The sequence below is a fragment of the Prionailurus bengalensis genome, chromosome A1, assembly GCF_016509475.1.
Source record: "Prionailurus bengalensis isolate Pbe53 chromosome A1, Fcat_Pben_1.1_paternal_pri, whole genome shotgun sequence".
Taxonomy (NCBI): domain Eukaryota; kingdom Metazoa; phylum Chordata; class Mammalia; order Carnivora; family Felidae; genus Prionailurus; species Prionailurus bengalensis.
This window is the reverse complement of record NC_057343.1, coordinates 215,597,033-215,612,835: the sequence shown is the minus strand read 5'-3', so window position 1 is coordinate 215,612,835 and position 15,803 is coordinate 215,597,033. Positions and strand designations below refer to the sequence as shown.

Sequence of the window (15,803 nt, the reverse complement as noted above, 5' to 3'; positions counted from 1 at the left end):
GTCTTTTGTACCCTTGTATTAACTCATTTAGAAAGATGGAATCAGCCATAAGTCATCAGCAAGCCTGAAGGGTTGGGTTTCGAGTGTTTCTGCAAGCCCAGGGATGCACACCTCCGTGCTACATCTTGGGGTTACTCACTCCGACAAAGTACCAGAGATCACAGGACTATGTAAAAAACCTGTCTTCCTGGGAGGAGAGAAGGAAAGACACGTCTGAATCTGTGTCTGCTTCCGTCTGGAGAACGCCTGTTTATGTTGTGTAGAAAAGCCATCGGTATTGTTATCTCAGGAGACCCGGTTTGTTTTATATGTGTGCATGTTATGCATGCTATAACACGAAGCTGGCCAACTGATAGCGATGAGGTACTGTGTCCCTGGGAATTATAATTGCTCGGTCGGTAAAAAAAAAAGAAAAAAAGAACATCCGACCGTAGCTGATAATAGCACAAGGTGCATTTTGGCAGTATAAAGGAGGAAACAGACAGAGTCACACAAGTTCTGAGTATGTTTTAACCCCCAAAAATAAGAAAGGAAAGGAAAGGAAAGCCTGGGGCTGAGGGAGTGTTACCGGGAGCGAATTGCTCAGGACTTCAAACACAGGGAGTCATTCTGTCAAGGGGAGGGGGCGGGCGGGGGCAGGCACTGGGCCTCTCTAACAAAGTCCTCCTCTCTTTGCTCCCTCCCACTTCATTCACTTGCAAATCAGTGTGTGCCCACAAGAGCCAGCTCTCGGGAGCCCGTAACCTTCCCATCCCAAGAGCTGCAGTTTCAGCCGCGGCAGCAAGAAAGGCAGAGCCCGCGACTGCAGAAGCAGCGGAGGCAGGAGCAGCCTGGGCGGGTCGCAGGGTCTCCCCGGGCGCAGGAAGGCAAGCAGAGGTGGGTTCGGTCTCTGTTGGCGGTGGTGGTGGTGGTGCAAGCCTTTTCTTTTTTTTTAATTCTGTAGCGTTGATGGAAGCCAATCAGAGAGAGAGTCCTCTCTGCCCGATGGGTGCCGCACGCCGGAGTTGGGAGGGATGCTCAGCCTGCGAGCCCGGGTCCGGGCAGGCGCGCGGGTCCGGCTGCGCGGGCGGCGCTGCTGCCGCTGCCCAGGACAGGCGCGGGTTTCCGGGGAGTCTGGGCGCCGCTCCTCCGCCTTCTGGTAAGACCGATCCACCCTGGGGCTGGGTGGGAGCGTAAGTAACGGGCCGCCGGGAAGAACTCGCTGCCTTCCTCTCCGCGGGCAGAGGCTGCCAGGAGAGCTCCGGCATTTGCAAAGTTGGCTGGTCAATTACCAAGGGCGCTGGTGCGTGCAGGACCCGCAGAGCCGTTGGGGGCTTGATTTATTTCCACCTGCCCACATCACAAGGGTCTGTGCGGGGACTGCTTTGGCTGAGTTACATTTCTTGCCCTGGGGGGTAAAGCAGAAAATCAGGTAGCTTGAAAACTCCTCCCAATAAGGAAAACTTAAGCTAAATAGATGGTATGGCTCAGAGAAGGAGCCAAAGAAAACTGTTAGCTTGCACGTTCTGGGAAATGCCTGCCGGCTCACATAGGGAAAGAAATGCTTGGGTTGCAAGGAAAGTCCAACATTAGACTCCGAAAATGGAGCACACTGTCCAGGGAAAAGTCATGTGGACGACGCAGCTCGATGGTGCTCTTCCACGGCTGGCCAGGCACAAATCTGGGGGATAACGCCTCCCCCGGACTGGTTGGAGAGCAGACCAAGTATGCCGGGTTGTAGGTGTCCGATGCAGGAAAAGTGGAGCCCCCAATGCGTTAATCCCCGAATTTAGTAAGAGCGAATGTTGCTGTGTTGTGTACTGCAGCAGTTGAGAGCCGGGTTTACTTCTGTAGTTAAATATTCTTCTGCCAAGAGTTATCGGAGATCTCGAGATGGAGGCTGCTGGAGAGGTCAGCGTGGTGCTGAGAAGTGTTTTCACTGCTGCAATAAAATCCATATTTTATGGGGAGTTATATGCAGGTCCTTGTTAGTCCAAAGGGCTGTTCACCTGAGTTAACTACTGAGAAAATTCAAGTACCAAGAAGTTTAATCATCTGGAATAGCCCCACATTTCCCTCCCTCTCCTTCATTTTTTTGGTAAAGCTATTTTAATTATAATATTTACACTATAGAAGTATGTCAGCCCCTGTCTCCGCCAATCTTCACTTTCACTTACTGAAGCACATAATGTGGGAAAGAAGAGATTTTTTCCTTCAAACATAGCTGGAGTGGCTGGTATGTAGATGTATGGCTGCTCTAGAGGGGTGCACACGCAAAATATGGGCTTTCTGATTGTTTATTATCCAGGGGATAATAAACTCTTCTCTGTATCGGAAAAGGAACACAGAGATATACCTAGAAAATGTACAACTCTTCTAAGAATGAACAACAAATATGCTTATACAAACGGTAGCCAAGGATTGCTTTTCTTTTCTTTTTTTTTTTTTTTTTTCTTTTCTTGCTGATACCTTTACCTGAAAAGAAAGCCTTTACGATTCTACTTTAGGAGAAAAAAAAAAATTCTTCCAGTTTAGCTTGAGCATCATCCTTTGTGTAATAGCACTTGCATGGCTCTGTGTTTGCTATTTTAGAGATCCGGAAAACAAGTTGTGTGAAGAAAGGGGGTATGATCAAGCAGATGTCTTCATCATGTCAAAAGGAAGAGGGCAAAGTTTATACCAGAGGCCAGATTTTCAATGCAGAGCTCAGAAAGTTAAAAGAAATCCAATATGTACTGGAAAATACAATTGCATAGGACTGTATCTCACCCCCTTTTGTTTTTGGTCTGTTCTAATTAAAAAGGTATTGGGAGGAAATAAAAGGCAGATCTTTTTCTACCTACTTTGATGGTTCATGGCATACTTCTGAAGCAGAGGAAGTAACAAATTTCTTCAGGAAAACATGAGAGGCAGCAGCACAGTTCTGAAGGAAAATGGCAATGGTTTAGTTCTACTGTACTTGTCTAAAATTATCTTTTACTGCCATTATAAGTGACAGACTGGATCCTCTATAGGGACTTTTAGTCCCTTTACTACCTGGCTTTTACATCAATTTATTGCAATTATATTTCTTAATGCTAACTTTGCAAAGATAATGTATAGAAACAAAGTCATTTTCTACCAAGTAGCCTACTCTCAGAAAATGTGTACCTTACCTCCTCCACCCACCACTTCCATCAGCTCTGCAAGTAAAAACTCACTTTAAGGCACTCTTCATTTTTTAAGAAAAAAGTCTATCTCACAAAATATTGCTCTGGGAAACTTGAAACAGTGAAAATTTCTAGAAAGCACAACTACAATTCCAGGACATCAAAAGACACTTCATTCTGGCAAATGTGTCAATAAGTTGGAACAACAAATTCTTGAATATCTAATATATATGGTATATACACACATATGTATAATATACATAGGGATTTTTAAAAATGATAAAATATGACAAATATTTTTAATAAAACCACATATCCTCCTTAGGAAGTGAAATGTGTGGTCCCCCCTTCTGGCCCTTACTTGCTTTGCAGCCATAATGCCAACTTACCAAGGCTGCATCCTTTGAACTATCGAAACTTTTTTTAGTTGGAAGGGACCTCTAGTGGGTCACTCCATGCATTTCTCCCCGTAGTTCAGTTGCATCTGGATTTTGTTATCTAAGGTAATAAGTGCATAACAGCTTTTTCTCCATAGTTGAGTTAATGTCCTCCAAGTACTACCTTGACATTTATGCCAGGTCAAAATCATTATTATTGCTATCATGTGTGTGGTTCCTCTAATTTAAGGAACTCAGGAGTATTTGCACAGTGAGCTGGGCATGCAGATTTTCAGTAACTTTTCTATGGTTCCAAATAAAAGCATTAGCCAATTAATAAAGAATTCACTACCATCAATATAAGATTTTCCTTATTTCTGACCTTGCCAAGACTGTACTTCCTTCATTCAAATTTACCCAATAATAATAACGGCATTATAGTTATGACTCAAAACTTCCATGAAAAGCACCCCCACCACTAAAGAAATATTTGCTGAAAAAAATTTAATTAACCTTTTAGAGATCCATAAACATTCACAAGTATATTAAACTAAAGGCTTATAATATAAAGAAGTCCCTATTCAAATAAGCATATATTAAATGTCCAAATGCTGTCTGGATGCATGCATCACCCTAATTCTGTGAGGTGTTTTTATTTTTCTCTTTGATGTATTACAACACATTTTAGGTAACCTGCTCCTTAAAAAAGTCTGCCTGGGACTTAAAGTAAGTTCTCTAGGGGTGAATCAGCTTCTTCTGCTGACAGTCTGCAGGTTGCAACTTCCAATTTAAAAATCTGTTCTAAAGTTTGAAATGTGTTCCAAATGAGATAACATCCGGCAGAAGCCAGTTGCCTTGTGCCGCTTGCTTAGTCACGGCAAACCATTCTTTGGGGTTGATCAGAATTAGGGTCTCGCTTATAAAAATAACGAACAGTGACTCAGTCTGAATTGCATTTTTTAATAGTGTTTCAGCTAGCTAGTGTCTACTGAGCTCACCTTATTTGCTTCACAAAAAGGTGAAAATGTAGATAATCAAACATTCTCTGGTACAAATTTTTTTTTCTGAATAATGATTCTAAATACAAAGACTCAAGAACATCATGCTAATAGGGAAATTGCTAAAAGAGAAAAAGTAAAACTCTCACACAGAGAGAGAGAGAGAGCACACCCAGTTGTGACACTGTTCCGATAATATTAGAGAAGAAATATAGAAATGTAGGGCTTGGGTTGGTTTTTTTTTCCTCCTCAGTCTTTTATTTCTCTTTTTGTTCTCCATTGGGATTTTTATTTTACTTTGAAGACAGATGAGGTTGGGGCACTTCCCTAGATCTAATATTTTTGTTTAAGCTTTCCTCTTATGAAGATTAACTGGCCTACATTTTAAAAGTGCTATTCCTAAGGAATGCTCCCTTTTTCAAAGCAGTCATATGAGAAACTTCAGGTTATCCCTAATTAGTTGTAGAGCCAAGTGTGTACAGTCTTTGTAACGCCATCACTTACAAAGTAGGAAGAGAAGAGGGGGAAATTCATACAAATAACTACTCAAAAAGGTGGTGCACCTTCATTTACTACAAAAGTAAAATGGACTAAAAGCTCTTTAAGCCAAAATGGCTGGGTCAGAGGGGACCAGATACAACCAGTATCTAGTTGTTTAAGACTGTACTACCCAGGAAATTTTTAACTCTTCCAACAAAGATAACTCACTGAAGAAAGAACGCTCTGAGCACACACGCATAAATGTAAACTAGACACATATGCAGAGGGCGCTGTGTCCCTCATCCCCACAGATTAGAGATTATTTTACCTTGTTTCATCTGTTTAATACCTTTATACTAACACTGTTAGGTGCTTATTTCCTCTATTAATCAGATCATCTTGCTGAGATTTATGAGAGGAAGAGTTTAATTAAAGCCAGAATGGTACTATTAAATTTGATATGCAGTATAAATGGGCAGCATGGGTCCCAAGCTTCTCCTACCATATGCAGTGCTATCTTGTGGAAGAGAGTATCTTATGAATATGAGAAATATAAAGCTAGCCACCACCGGGAATAATTTGTCTTCATATTTCATCACTTGAAATCACTGTGCTTTTTCTTTCTATAATTTCCTAAATTGGTAGATCTGCCCAAAAGATGTTTAGGAGACTCAATAAGTTATAGGAATGGAAAGCAACAAGAGAAAAATAAATTGAGGAGGTGTATAAGCAAAGGAAAAGAAATGAAGAGATGAATTTTTACATAAAAGGGAAACATAATAGAAATAGAATCAAAATTGCTGTTTTTACACAATGCATTTTCTACTTTATAAATATTGCTACTATTAAGTACAATCTTATAAACACAACATCATTAACATGTTTATAAACACTACACTTCTCTACAATGGAATGTAAATTTGAAAATGATCCTTTAAAAAGATCACTATCTAAAGGAAATGATCCTGCATGGATCATAAAATAACCAAAGAAACATGTTTTTTAAAAAGTGGTCTAAAATCTCAGGAGAATCAAAGAAAGAGGTTTTCTTACTGCTTTGAAGAATAGTGACTCTTCTACATCTATTATCTTTATTGTTCTGCAAGCTAAATAGATCTACTGTGTGATCTTCTAGCACATGCAAACCAAAATATATAATAGTGAGACACCTCAAATATAAGTCACCCATTTCAATTCTATGTGTGGGAAAGCATGATGAAAGACTGAACTAGCAAGACAGTTCTCTCCACCCCTACGCATGCCTGTTATATATACACACATATATACACATGTATATATTTATATACATATATATGTATATATGACAGCCAAGATTAAAAAAAACACTAACCATTAGGCTCAGATTTTTTATACATTAAAAAATTAATTATAAAGTAAATGAAAATAAAACTTTACTGAGCTTTTCTACATGTTACATGCTGTTCTAAGCATTTTACATGTATTCTGTATAGTAATGATTATACACTAAGTAAAAAGGGAAATGTTATACTTATAACCTTTTTATTTGGCCCTTTTTTTGTTCGAATTTCCAGGGAATTTCTGCTTGAGCTAAGCACTTAATGAATGTGCTGTTTACTAACACTTGTGCTATCTTAGAATTTAAAGTCTGACTCTCTGAGAAATACATAGCAGCAGAGGGCATGGGAATGATTTGATTATTTTGACCAAAGCAATGCAGATTTTAAGGCTGGGAAAAATTCTTGTAGGTTACTCATTTTTGAAAAACTACTTGCAAGCATGCATTACAGCTTATAATTGTGGTAAAAAGTGTCATGTGAACCATTTGAGTGTAATGGTACTTTTTATAAGAGAATAAATGATCTCTTACCTTCAGAGATAGCCTCATGTTGGAGGAGTATTTGAGGAAGGTAGCTAAAAATGACAACTATTCATTTCCTTGACAGGGGCATCCCACCTGTGCAGCACCCTTTGAAAGCATGAGTCCTTTCTCAGTGCATTGGATATTCTCACTCTGTACATAGTATTTAGGACTATGGGTAGAGTTGAGTGAGGTCATAGTATTTCCCCTCCTTATCTGATGAGTAAAAATAATTTTTTTCTTCTTTGATGACCACAATTTTGTTATTTAATTACCATCATAATTCAATATTTGTTCTGAATGATTTCTCTCCCCAGTAAAATTTCACACCAAAAAAAAAAAAAAAAAAGTTGGGGGTGAGGAAGGAAGACATCCTATTAGCTATATAATAATATTATATATGGTTGATATTGATGAGCCATTTTCATTAAACCTTATTCTTTCTATTGCCAATATTCAAAAAGTCATGTAGTTAATCCAGCTTTCATGGACAATGTGATAATTACAAGTAAAATCAGAGAATGTGAGACACTGGAGCTTAGAAATGACTTGCCCCAATATCCATCATTTACATTTGAGATACTTGATGACCAGGGAGGTTAGTGAGTTTTCTCTATCTCTCCTTTCTGTAACTTCTGGCTGTTGGGCAGTGTTGCTTTTTATCATCTCCACTTAATTATGGCATTAAAAACTGAAGAGGAACTTTAAATCTAAAAATTGTTATTTATAAATATGCTGTGAAGGAGCAGACATGGAAACTTACAGATAAAATGAGGATTTAGGCTTTAGAAATTTCATGTGTTTGTACCATTTTGTAAAGTTCCCAATGTAAAGAAGAATTAAAACTTTACTTCAAACTTTTGACCACTATTTGGGGGACACATTATAAAATTTAGGTTTTTATTTTATTGTAATGGCCTGATGGTTGTTTTGAGTGAGCTTTATCTAAGTCAGTGATTCCCCAGGCTATCCAAAGTGTCCATCTTTGGAAAAAAAATTATTGGTCAGTGATTGGATATAAAAAATTATGACAATCTATTGTGTTTTTCATAAATCTCAATTTATTTAAGTACCCAGTGACCTTCCCCCTTCTTTAGAGTTAACATGTCAATTCTTTCACAAAAGTGTGTGGATAGATTATGTTGTTTTTTACCCTTATCAAAATTAAAATCTGGCAAGCAACCCAAAGTCAACCCTATCTCCTTAAAAAAAAAGAAACCGTTAATGTTCCATAAAATCCAAAAGTCTGAGGAGACTAGGTTAGATAATGAATAACATCATGTTCAAAAATGATTGACCTACTTCTCTTCCTTATTTGGATGAATAAAAAGTAAAGGGGAATTATAATGATATTTAAGAGTCAAATAGCCAAAAAGACAAACTAAACAAAAGTCATTCAATCAAAAGGTATCCTTGGATCCCTTAATTAAACCTTACAGAGATTAATACAAATGTTTGGAATACTAATACAGTCTTTGACTATATTAACAAGTCCTCCAAAGGCATGCTTTTCCAAGCTCTTGGACAGAATGTGTCATCAACAATGAATTTGCCCACTTGATTACATAGTGGATTCTTCAGCGGAAAACAAAGTTTTAAATTTACATCTAACTTGATGACTTAATGAAAACCCAGCTCAACTGAACCATTCACATTATAAAAAAGGTATCTTTTTTTTCCATAAAAGTGAACTTTACATAATTGTGGACAAATACAAATTTTCTAAGATGCTGCATTGTATTTTAAGGTTTGCATTTTTATTTCAAAAAGCAATTGCCTTCTAGCTTATAGTGTAGATTTCAGTCATGAAAATGAGCTTATCATATTTTTAGCTGCAAAGCTTAAACCTCTTTTGCAGGATTAAAAAAAGAGAGTTTCATTAATCTACTATCATCCATTTTACAAAATGTTTGAAACTGCTCAATTTCACATTCAGCTAAAATATTCTAAGCTCTCCTTAGCAACAGGTTCTAATTTAACACAGATCAAAATGGTGTGGTCAGACTAAGTAATCACCAATGTAAAATGATAAAATCCACCAAGACTGGAATATTACTACTGAATCCTAATTTGAACCAAGTCAAGCTACTATATCTCCCAACAATTATTCTCATATTAAACTACTTGTTTAAAAAGTATCTAGTTGAGATTTTTGTCAGTGTTTCATAAATTAATTCCATGTTGGAGGCCTTGTGATAAACATCAGTGCCACAATTTCACTCTCTTCCTGACTCCTATCTATCTTTTTACCAAAAAGAAAATATTTGGGGCAAGTCCTAACTAAGACAGAATCAAGGGGTCACTTACTGATTAGTATCATCAAGAGGAGTGGTCCCAAACCTCCAGATCCAGAAAGTACTAACTCTGCAATAAGTTTTGAATTCAGAGAAAGTATATTTACCTGCAGATAAATTGCCTTTGAAATAAGTGCAGGCATGCCAAATACAGATCTCATATTTAAAAATTTTGTCTCATGATACTTCCTTTTCTTCCTCAAGTTTGCTTTTAATTCTCAGATGCCACACTCCAAAATATCTTTCCAAATAGCACCATGGTTTGTTTTTCTTAAAAACGTCCCCATTGAATTTAAATGTGTGTATATTTTGTGTTCTAAAAAACACTGGAATCAAATTAAAGAAATGACCACAATAGAGGGAGGGACACTGCAAGATGTCTGGTGATCAGGTGAATAACCACTTTCTCACCAAACAGAATGCTAAATAAGACAGTTACTTTATTGAAAATATGAAGGCAAAAGCTACATAGAGCAAAATGCTCTAAAGTGACTGAGTTTAATGTAATGTAGTAAAAGATTTTTATACAGTGGACAGAGAAAGGAGAAATATTTGAAACCCTATGCTGGATTAATTGGGCTCTTAAGAACAAGAAGTTTGCTTTGCACCCTGAATGTTCTGAACATTTATAGAGCATATGTTTGCTTCCCAATTTGTCACTAAATTAAAATGGATTTTTAAAAGGCTTATTTTTTTTCTTTTTTTATCTATATGACAATCTTTTCATCATGTCTGGTTAGAGAAACTAATCACAGAAAACAAGAGCCAAACTTCGCCTTGCTGTAACTGAGAAATATACACTAATATCCATAATGTTATTAAGAAAGACTTTAAAGCAAGGAGAGCAATTTAGGCTGAGTGTTAAACTCAGCAATCCAAAGAAACAGCCATGAGGCTCCAACTGCTCAAAAGATGCCCTGCTTGTCAAATACTTTCCAATTTAGTTTTTACCTGAATGACAAGCACTCCTAAAAACAATGCCAAGACTTTTAGAAAACTCCTTACTTGCTTCCCTGCACGGCAAAAGCACACCTGATCCACATATAAGATGGCTTATGGAATAAATAAATCCAGGTTGAGGAGAAAGGAGAAACAATTTTAAAATATCACTTCTCCATCTCCAGATCACAGTTTTAAGGTGAAAGCATCACTAGCAAATATAAGCACATAGTGAGGGCTCAATAAATGCTTACTAGGTAAAATTCTCATACAAGCTACAAGATTCCCTTCAATAAATATTTTCCCAATTTACTTCCTTTTCAAGTTCATTCACAGCAGTGAAAAAAATCTAACTTTTCTATCCCACGCTAATCATTTTTAATAATTCTGACTCCTTTAAAAGGAGCTGATTTCAAAGGAAACCCTATCCATGGTGTCCTGAGAGCTAGAGGGACTAAGCATGAAAATAGAGCTGCCCAGCTTCAAAATCGGGCCACCAGACCTCTTCTTCCTTCAGGCAGACTTTTTATTAAACTTGGTATGAAACAATGTTGCCTGGAGCCTGATTAACAATTTATGCCTTCCTAAGCAGATTAGCAAGAAGTCTGTCATTTTGATTTTTTAATTCTTAATTTATGTTTGGAAACAGGAAGTACCTCTGAGTTTACATTTTCAATGTATTTTCTTTTTAAGAATCTAAGCATAAACTAAACATTGTTCTGAGATTTTTTTCTTTTACAGTTTTAATATCCATGTATATTACTATACATTTTCTATGATAAATAAAGCAATTGCTTTTTTGCTGAGTGACTTTTTTCACCTCCCATTCAAATAACCCTACATATTCTTTTAAAAATATCATGAAATACAAAAATAAGAAAGATGACTGGGAAAACTGAGTAGGATAACAATAAAAACACTTAGAGAACACTTACAATACTCAAGGCACTGTTCTAAATGTCTTATAGGAATGTAATGTTCATAACAATGCTCTGAAGTAAATTCTGTCAATCCTCCTGATTTTAAGACTAGAAAACAGAGCAGTTAAGCAATTTGCCCAATGTCACACAGCTAGTAGAGTTGACCCTTAAATAACACAAAAGTTAGGGGCACCATCCTCCATATAGCTGAAAATCTGTGTATAGCTTTCAAGTCCCCCAAAACTTAACTAATAGTCTACTGTTGACCTAATAACATAAACAGTCAATAACACATATTTTGTATGTTATATGTATTACATACTGTATTCTTGCAATAAAGTAAGCTAGAGAAAAGAAAATGTTATTAAGAAAATTATAAAGAAAATTCAATTACAGTGCTGTACAGTATCAAAAAAATCCACATATAAGTGGACCCGCACAATTCAAACCCATGTTGTTCAACAGTCAACTGTACCTGTCAGAGATAAGTTTGATGGCCCATACTCTTGACTGCTGAACTCTTATGCCTTTTATGCTTAATATGTATGCACTCAAAAAGATAATGGACAGATATAGATTCAAATGTATGTATCTCAAATCCACAAATAATGTCAAAAGTGTAAGTATATACAATATATACAGTATATGTAACGTACACATTTCTCAGGATTCAGAAATACTACTAGAAAGAAAATAAGAAAACACATCTTTCCTTTTCATCCCTCAATGAATGTATCAGTATATTTGCATAACAATTAATGATCAATTAACATTGGCCCAAAGCAGCAGATACCAGCCTCACGAAAGCCTTTTAGTTTTAGGCCTGGCTATTCATGTTGAGTCAATCTTGCAATCACTTAATGCTTGTCCCAAAGGGCCTAGCAAGAGTATTGGGAGGTTCAGATTCATCATTCATTTATTTATTCCTTCTGTAATATTTACTGAAGGCCTCCCATGTCCAGTGCAGGAAAGAGAGACAGTGGATGACCAGACAAACATGCACTAGCAATTTGGGGGAAAATTGATTTATTTCTTCATACTCTAAAGCACATAAATCTTATATGGACTAAAGATTCAGGAGTACAAAATAAAACTGTAACTTTACTAACCAACAATTAGGTAAATCTCTATTTACAATGTTGAGATAGTAATAGAACCCCTGAGCATGAAGCCAGAACTTAAAAACAAAGTAAAGGAAGACAGCATCATTTGATGCATGGTCTATTAATGGTAGGCCAATAATACCAGCTTTGTAGATAATGAATAGGACATCCAGAGTTGACTATGTTTTGTCTTCTCTCCATAGTTGCATCTTACATGAATATAGAAATTATCCTTTAATTTCAGGTTACATTATGATTTGTAGGGTCTCTATTGATTTTTTAGGCTTGGCTTTTGACTTTCCACCCCAGCTCAGAAACAACCACACATCCAAAACCGTTCACTACCAAAAGCTTATTAGAGTTTTATTCTTGATAATACAACTCTGAATACATTCACAGTGTTTCTTTCAGCAACCCTTACAATATTACCAAAGAGTTTGCTGTACAGCATAAAGCCTTATATATAGTGACCAGTAGAAATACATTCAGCAAGAAATCACTTTACCCCCAAGAAGACAAGCTGAAATTAAGGTTTAGGTGAGGGGATTTCAAATCAATTGAAGCATTTAATGAACACTTTTGTACAAGGCATTGTGTCAGGTGCCACAGATAACACCATGGTTTGATGTCAGGTCGGTTCCAATATGTATTTAATATTAAATAGGACTGCTCGAAACTACCATTTTAGAAACGTATTTAAGGAACAGATAGGTGTTGTCAGGATTGAGTCTTCAGTCATGGAACAGATTAGGATCTACCTTTGCTAAATGGCTGACACCCGAACTCAGTACTAATATTGAGCTGGTGTGCACCAGAAGAGCTATTCTGGTTGCTTACCTCTGGTATCCCCATCCATCTTCACCTGGCCAAACCAAATCTCACTGGATCTTTAGGGAAAAGTCTATTTCTCCAAGAAGCTTCCTCTGACCTTCACTCACCTGTCCTGCTTTTGGCTTAGATTTCTCACTACATGACTGTATAACAGGCCTTACTTAATCTCAGTGCAACTGTAAACACATCTGTCCAAAAGTCTCTGCATGATAATCTAGGCCTCACCAATGAAATCACATGTAAGCACCTGGAAAACAAAGTCTCTGGGACTTATTTTACCACTAAGGCCTAGCACTGTTTTTGACATACAGCAAGAACACATTATTCCGGACTACCTTTATATGTTTTTACATTATTCATGTTGGATGTTTGTTTTCATTACTTATAATCAGATTTCCTTTGTTCACAACACAAGAAAGTCAGTGCAAGCCTTCCAGACTGTCCAGGCCAAAGGGATACATCCAACAGAAGAGTGATATCCCTAGGACAACCTTGGTGACTTTGGCCAAATATCTGAAATAGAGTTACAAACCCTGTAACTGGCAGGTCTCCTAATACAATACTTGAGGGTTTTATTGTTATTATTATTATTATTATTTAGGATGTCTTCTTATCTAAAAGTTGACTTTTGCCTGGTCACTCTACACCAAGAAAGACATAGAATTGTTTACAGTTTTTATTTATGTGTTCAGGCTGAAAACTGTGGCTGTATATTTTCTCTCTTTTGTGTAGACTAGTATGATAAACCTTGATTATCTTTTGGTTTATAATCCACCCACAGTAGTACATCACACTGAATCTACAAAACAGTCTGTGGAACATTCTTGTGTAATTTTCAGTGAGGAAAATAATTTTTCCCTTAAATTCTCACCCTGGCAATGTTTCTTAAGGTTCTATAGGAAGTTTAATACCAGATTCTACATACCTTGTTATAACCTTGAACATAGCTGTACAAAATAGATTGAATTTAATTCAACTGATTATGTAGTCCTGTTTCATTCCTTAAGTGGCAGTCAATGCATGGAATAGAATCTTCATGAATATTGCCTGGCAATGAAATATGCAGTTCAACCCAGCTCTATCTGAGCATGCCAAATGTTTTGTAAGGTTGTGAGATGAAGTGGAAGAGGTTTGGATGATGTTCTTTATACTTCCCCTTTTAATGTGATATCCATCAGCCTGAAGTCTAAGGTACATGGAGAATTTTAAACTTACTAATCAATACTATACAATAGTTTGTTTCATATAAGTGATTTTCTAGACTAGAATAAGTATGGTGATATAGGCTATCGAATTTTTCTTTTTTTAATGTTTATTTATTTTTGAGAGAGAGAGTGCAAGCGGAGGGAGGGGCAGAGAGAAACGGAGAGAGAGAATCCCAAGCAGGCTCCACACTGTCAGCACAGAGCCTGACTTGGGACTCGAACTCATGAACCATGAGATGATGACCTGAGCCGAAATCGAGAGTCGGAACTTAAGCCACTGAGCCACCTAGATGCTCCTCTTGTCAAATTTTTCTATTACACCTCACTACTGTGGAATATTGTAACTTCCAAGGAAAAGTAGTAGAAACTCAGGATTTACCAAAACTAAAACAGTGAGTCCCAAGATTCTTCTCTGCCTCTTGACCATTCTCTTGATTAATACTTTCTTATCAGTAACATCACTCATTAACACAAGTAATCTAAACTGCCTAGGGTCAGTCCTCTCTCATACTTCACATCTTCAACTTCAGAATGGTAAGTAGAGAATTAAAGGATTTTCAGGAGTGATTAGCTAGTGGGGGTGGAGGGGAAGCCAATAACTAAGCCTATTAACAGAGGAAAGGTGATCAGAAAAGCAAGCTATAGTGATTCACGTTCAGCATCCTAAAGATCTGATTACTCTTTCTCACTAAGTGTTTTCAGCCTGTGTATTAGGATGCTTTGGGCTACGGGTAAGAGTAAATCCCATTTCAAACTGCATTAAGAAATAAATAAAATTACATTTTACATGAGAGACAGTCCATAGGAAGGCAGGCTTAACTGGTGTGGTCAAAAATTCAGGATCTTTCTGTCCCTCCATCCTCCCATCTTGGGCATCAAAATCACTCAACCAGGGATTTCTCTCAGACTTTAAGGTTTCCAGCGGCAAGGGGGGCCACATACTTCCTTATTCTTGTCTGGCAGAAGAGAAAGAAACCTCTCTCATAGTCAAGAAGTAAGAGCAATGCCCTTCAGTCTGATAGTCCAATTAAGCCAGTTTGGGTCATACAACCACTCTTACTACATTATTAATTGCTTAGAAATCCTATTTGCTAATTGGCTCTTTAGACTTAAGATCCATTCTTGAGATCAGCTTCCTTGATTCCTGTACTGTATTATACAAGTAAGGGCTTCAATGGGATTCAGTTTCATAAATAATAGTTAGAGGTAATAAAGAACAAGACCAAAATCCACCTAGTCCACCAAGTGAGGGTTACCTGCAAAATGGCAATTAGAGTGATACCTACACCATTTGAATGACCTCTATTCCTATTTCATTTTACTCTGTGCACAAAGCAGGGTTTTGGTGTATTTGTTTTGAGAATAGACTGACTAGAAAGTCATCACTGTCCAAAAAGAAAACATTTTTTTCATCTAGCCATTGGAGGCTTAACTAGCTGGAAAGAAAATATAATTTCATTTTGTTCCCATAGTCTCATTTAGAAAATAATCTTAAGAGATTCAAAGGACACCATACCATGTGAGCACTTTTCTTGCTCTCAGGGGGTTTGGCTTGGGCTATAACTTTTCTAACATGTTCTGAAGTGTTTTCTTAAGCAACATTTTTGCCTTTAGCACTGTCCTAACCACTGGAGCTTTAAGAAAACTTTTGAAAATGTTGTTTAAAAATAGAATCACAAAACATTTTC

General features: G+C 37.2%; 1 protein-coding gene across 3 annotated transcripts in view; it reads left to right on the top strand.

Annotated features, from left to right (window-relative positions):
* Positions 1 to 674: 674 nt before the first annotated feature.
* Positions 675 to 15,803, top strand: part of CDH6 (cadherin 6) — a 129,282-nt gene continuing 114,153 nt past the window's right edge. The window contains exon 1 of one of the 3 annotated variants that reach the window (XM_043600689.1): positions 675 to 876. The gene's annotated coding sequence lies outside the window, so the exon portion shown is untranslated. Of the gene's footprint in view, positions 877 to 1,006; positions 1,139 to 15,803 lie in introns of those variants that run through there. The other 2 variants (XM_043600708.1, XM_043600698.1) reach the window with 2 other exon arrangements.